The sequence below is a fragment of the Malus sylvestris genome, chromosome 5 (assembly GCF_916048215.2).
Source record: "Malus sylvestris chromosome 5, drMalSylv7.2, whole genome shotgun sequence".
In the NCBI taxonomy this organism is placed as follows: Eukaryota; Viridiplantae; Streptophyta; class Magnoliopsida; order Rosales; family Rosaceae; genus Malus; species Malus sylvestris.
The window spans coordinates 4,739,622-4,745,590 of NC_062264.1; the positions used below are offsets into that span (position 1 = coordinate 4,739,622).

General features: G+C 35.0%; 1 long non-coding RNA gene across 4 annotated transcripts; it reads right to left on the reverse strand.

Annotated features, from left to right (window-relative positions):
- Positions 1–2,935: 2,935 nt before the first annotated feature.
- On the reverse strand, positions 2,936–5,237 carry LOC126620771 (uncharacterized). Of its 4 annotated transcripts, XR_007622659.1 has the most exons (7): positions 5,169–5,230; positions 4,832–4,904; positions 4,282–4,318; positions 3,799–3,906; positions 3,535–3,599; positions 3,354–3,428; positions 2,936–3,286 (listed from the first exon to the last, which is right to left on the reverse strand). It is a non-coding gene; the product is annotated as an uncharacterized LOC126620771 (long non-coding RNA). The 4 variants fall into 4 exon arrangements; XR_007622657.1 differs by having other exon boundaries at positions 3,799–4,318; positions 5,169–5,237; XR_007622658.1 differs by lacking the exon at positions 5,169–5,230 and adding an exon at positions 5,031–5,162 and having other exon boundaries at positions 3,799–4,318.
- Positions 5,238–5,969: the final 732 nt, after the last annotated feature.

The following is a 5,969-nucleotide window of genomic DNA, read 5'->3' on the forward strand; positions in this document are numbered from 1 at the left end:
TACTCTCATCAACATCGTCTACGAGAAGGCCATTCCGACAACAATCAGTGAAAATCTCAGCAAATGTGAAGAAATCGGAAGTTGAAATGAAGTTGTGGCCATGTTGGTGGCCAGACAACGGCAAAAAAGACGAGACTGCATCAGAGAAAATGGCGTTTAGGATTTTAGACAGAGAGAGTGGAGATGAAGATTGTAGAGTTTTAGAGAAAGAAATAGAGAAGAGAGAGAAATGAGAAAGGGTCTTTACAAATTCAACCCGCTATTACCGGTGGGTGGTAGTTTAGCTTCGATGACAGACGCCGTCGTTTTCTGCTATGAAGCCCGGACACGCCAGCTTAAGAGCGTATCCCATATCAAATACAATCTAGGATACAATACGCACCTGATACACGCTGATGATACGTATCAGAACGTATCTGTTTACCAGTGGACATCTGGATACGTTGTCAATACGCTTTTGTTACGCGAATCCGACATTTTGAATACACAACAAAAGCAGCTTGACGATGAAATGATCTAACCAAAGGATGGGGAGAAAGAGCCCTCTGTAGAAGAGTGTCGAAACAGCGAGATGTGCAATTGGAAAAAAAGCGACGACGGCAGATTCTATTGTGCTAGGTACTTAGGGTCTTTTTGAAGTCACGTGATATTTTATTTTCAAACCAGGGCTTCTGTTTTATGAGAAAATAAGGCCATTTATATTTATATTAGAAAATAATGCATATTTTTTGGCGTCCATGCCGTATATATTTATATACAATTATTAATATATTTATTAATATACATCAATGTGTATTTTTAATTAACGTATTCATGCCATATCGTACCCTAATATTTGAAAATAGCCGTATCGCCTTATTCGTGTCTGTATCTGTGCTACATAAATTTTCTGCTTTTGTAGAAAGGAGAGGGATGAGAGAGTTGGGAGATAGGGAGAGGTTGAGAGACAGTAACACGGAGAGTGAAAAGAAATTAATATTACCCTAGTTAAGGTATGATATTGCAATGTTTAAAACATGAGGTATGAGATTGTATTTCGAACCATAGTTGAGGTTGTTTTATGTAATATTACCCTTAAAAAAAGACTATTGAGCGGTAATTAATAATGTGTTTATATCATTGTAAACGTATATTAACTTATTGTATGGCCAAGTTGGCTGTTTCTTTTTCCAATGAGTTTGGTTGGTTTGAGGAGCCTCCAGATGTCATTGTGGAGGCCCTCCTTGATGTAGTTTGATCTATTTCCCTCTGAATAAAATGCTATCGTTTCTCTTCAAAAACGAAGAAAAAAAAACACCATCGATAATTTAAATATTCTTTATTAAGAAAAAATGGGAATGATACCTACTTTTGTTGAAGTTCGGATGGCATAATCAAAATCGTATGTCGCGCTGCACCTATTCTAAAACAAACATAACTTGTTATATACGCCTAAACCCTTTAAGAAGTTATTTATAGCATATATTATAGAAGATCTAAAATATAAATTCTATTTAATTGTTATCACTTTCTTTATTTTGTTATCATAAGTTAAGAAAAGTTGGCGAGTAATTATCATTAATAGCTAAAATTTAACACCAAATTTCATAAATGTTACTTTTTATAAAAAAATTTCAAATATAATAGAAAACTCACATGAATAGACCTAAATACCTTCAAAATCAACATCCATATATAGAAGAAATTCAAGAAAGTTGGGATGCATGATTGCAGTCATAGTGTATTCCTGACATTCCTGATGCCTGGAATGAATTGTTGTTTCTCCATTTGCTCCATTAGTATATTTGCATCTTGAACAAGCGCACCAATTCTAGTTTGTTTGTGCCATACTCAGTGCACAAATGAGTTAAAACATATGGTAATCAATTTTTTTCTGCATAATGATAACAAGATATACAGGCTGATTAATACCCAATTTTTTCCCAAAATTAAGGCTCGATGTTGCTGTTCTCTCATAGTTGAAGCAAGATTGGGATCCTGCAGTTCTGAAAGCTCCACCTATAACATATATGGAGCAGAAGTAAAGATAAGCATGAATAAATTATCCAAATTTTTTACAAGAAAATTTTGAAACAATGAATATTTATGTTCTGTAAATTAAGCTACCTCACTAGCTAGAAGCAGACTAGGGCAATCATCTGCATTGGGTACGTAGAAAAACACCGTACAGCTGCCAAAAGTTATCTTCCTTATCAAATGCGTATATAAGAAGGATTGCTAACCTCAGATCCCAATTTGTCTGCCATTGACTATTTTTCCTCATTGAAAAACTATGTAGTTAGAAGAGGCCACAATTCAGATTTTTTTTCATTACATTACCAACTACATCCTTATTTTATTTGGTTTTAATTTTGAGGGTATTTAAGTCTATTTAAGTGGGTTTTATGTTATTTTTGAAAGCTTTTAGAAAAAGTGACATTTATGAAATTAGGTGTTAAATTTTGGCTATTATCGATAACTTCTCAAAGTTAACGAGTTGTGAAGTTAAGCCAAACTCTCTCCCTTAATGTAGATGATTTTGGTTATTTAAAAAATAAAAAAAAAGTTAAGGAATACTTCCTTCAGGCTTCTTTTTTGTTTTGCAAGCAGAGGCCACAACATTGAAAAGGGCTTTCATCCATTGGGCAGTTTGAATGCGTTATCCTAAAATTGACATTGAAGGTGATTGGAAGACCTTGATAAAACAAATAAGAAAGATATTCAATTTTCTTGACAAATTTCATATATTGTAAAGAACATTTGGCACCTACTACATCAAACTCCTAACTATACTATAAATTCTATATTTCGAGAGGCTAACATGGCAGCAGATGGTTTTGCTATGTTCGGAAACAACTGTACTCAAGCTTGTAATAGTTCATACTAGAAAATAAGCCCGCGAGTTGCGGCGGGAATCAACTATTTCAAGCGTAACTGCATGAATAAGACACAAAATCAGGAAGTAAAGCTCATATTTTTAGCAGTGTAATTTTAACAACAATTCCTCAAGTGGTGGATTGCCCTGGTGGGTAGGGCATTTCTCTTAGTCCTACTACATTCCGGGTTCAAAGTTCCAACCATCCCCCGTACCAGTTTAAGCACACCAAAGGCCAAATTTAGCATGTTCTGTCGTCATCCAACCAACCCCAGCAGATCCTCATACAAAATTCAAACAAAACTTGCCAAATTCATCCTCTTAAAATACAAAACGAAATAGTTTATGATCACTTACCTCTTTGAATCGAATGATATTCGGATTCTTCAGGGATCAGTGGTTCATGATTTCCCTTTGAACATGTTCATCCATCTGCATCACCAAAAAAAAATATATTTTTTAAAATAATACAAAATGAAAATAGTTTATGATCACTAACCTCTTTGTATCAAATGATATTCGGATGCTTCAGTGATCTATGGTTCATGATTTCCCTTTGAACATGTTCATGTATCTGCATCACCAAAAAACTAATAAATATTTAAAAAAAATACAAATTTATAGGATAAGAATTGCGAAGATTCTTAGGTCTTAGTTCGGAATGAAATAGCTCGTCTCACCTCCATATATTACCAAATCTTAGTCTATATGATTTTGCCAGAGCCACCTAATGTTGAATATATATCTGTTGAATGTTCTACTACCATCAACATTATAAAGGTTTCTAATTGAATCATATGTTTAAAATCCAAGCATGAAAGCTTTACAGAGATAAATAAACAAATGTAAATAATTAATTAGGCAATACACAGCAAAGAGGGGAGAGAGAGAGAGAGAGAGAGCGAGAGAGAGCAGTTAAAGGAGTGAGAAGCAAAGCGGCATACCAAGTGGAAAGTAGGCAGTTAAGCATAGTCATCTCACGTAGGGAATGCCTGAGAACTGATCTTTGCTTCTCTTCCTTATGATCCTCTTAAATGTAATTCTACACATTTCTAAACCAAAATTACAAAGCAGAATTCAAAGAAATTTAAAGAAACCTAGTAAAGATTCAATTTTTTTTTTATTATCCAAAAGATATACATAACCCCATGTAACAAAAACAAATTTATGACACAAAAGACATGATCTTTAGCCACAAAAAGCGAGAGAGAGAGAGAGAGAGAGAGAGAGAGAGAGAGAGAGAGAGAGAGAGAGAGAGAGAGAGAGAGAGAGAGAGAGAGAGAGAGAGAGAGAGATTTTGCTTTTTGCACTATGCAAAATGCGCAGAGAATCAAAATATCGTAACCCATTTAACAACATGATATTTTAGGCAAAAAGGCATCAACTTTAGACCCCAAATGAAAGAATTTGAGAGAGAAAGGGCATACGTGGTTGCCAAGAAGAGGAAGAGAGCAATTCCATTTCCTGTAAAAATGAAGAAACAGAGCATTAACAAACACACATGCACAAATCTCAAAGGAAATTGGTAAGAAATAAGCCTAATTGAGAAAATAATCAAAAAACCAGATAGGACACAACTGGAGTCTACTTTTACAGAACCCATGACAAACAAATATCCAAAATTAACAGATTACAGTAACAACATTCCAACAAAAGTAAGAAGACCAGAAAAATTATCTATTCTAAAGTAAATTAGTTCCATCATGCATAAATCAAGGGAGTCGCGGAAGGCCAGTATCTAAGGTAATCCAACATATTAAAGCATCCAAACACAGACTCAGAATTACAAAATGCATGAAAATTCACATTCCAACGTGTTATGCAATCACCAATTTCAGATCAACCAAAACCAAATAATTATATCAGAACGCATCAAACCCACCAAACCCAAAATCAAAAGAAGGTGATCAAATGTTTGATTTTGCTCAATATTACAAAATAAAATAAATAAGAATATGTACAAATCAGCATGCATACCTTGTAGCGGTGCATGGAACAGTAGCGTGAGCTGCATCGAGGGCATGTGTACTGGGAAAATTGCTACTGGCAGCTGCAATTAACAAAAACAAACCAAACAAAAAAAATTAAATAAAATCAAAATCTTTTCCAAAAAAAAAAAAAAACAAATTATCAAGCTTTGTTGATGAAAGAGAGGTGGGGTTGGAGAAGAACATACACGCGACTATGAGCAGTAGACAAAAGATTTCAAAATGATTTCTTGGCTTTTCAATCAGGACATGCACGAATATAAAAATGGCAGGGAGAATTAAACCATACCAAACAGTAGAAAATCAAGTATAAAAATGGTACTTACCTTGTGAATGAGGACATGCAGACACAGGATGGACGAAGGACAGCACATCCCGCATACACGAACCTGACAGCTAATCCCGCATGCACGAACCTAACTTGCCACTGTTCGCCACCCCCACCCCTCCCTATCTCTCTCTCCCTGCAATCCCAACGATTTCTCTCACTATGGTGGCGAGTTGTGAGGATGATCTTGATACCGATACCATGTTCTTGGGCTGCTTTCAGAACCTTCTGAAGTTTATCTGGATCAACAACCGCTGCTTTTTTGGTACTCTCATCAATAATTATAAACACCAATAGCAATTGAATTTAGAACTGATCAATATTTAAGCATAATTAATTAAGAAAACCTTAATTAGGATAATCAGAAATTTAGATGAAAAGGTGGGTGGGACACAACCTTTCTGCTTTTAAAAACATGCTATAAATTTGTCTAGCACTTAGAAATATAGGAAATTAGAGAATTTTAATCACGTGTTCTCAAGCATATAACATTACCTGCATTCCATTCATGAAACCAGGGTTTATAGACTCAAACTAAAAGGCAAAGCCCCTTGAACACATATCCTGGGGCTAAAACCAACAGAAAAAGTTAATGCCTGATTCTTTGCATTTATTTGTATATCATATATCAGCACGTTAAACTCATTACTAAGTCACCTATTTGGGAGAACACTGCCAAGATAATTTAGCATTGACATCATATGATTGCTATATAATAGTGAAAATATGCCTACATTCCCCATCATTGAGTGCAACAAAATCCATGGTCTTGACTGTGAACTTACCCTTCGCTAGTGTA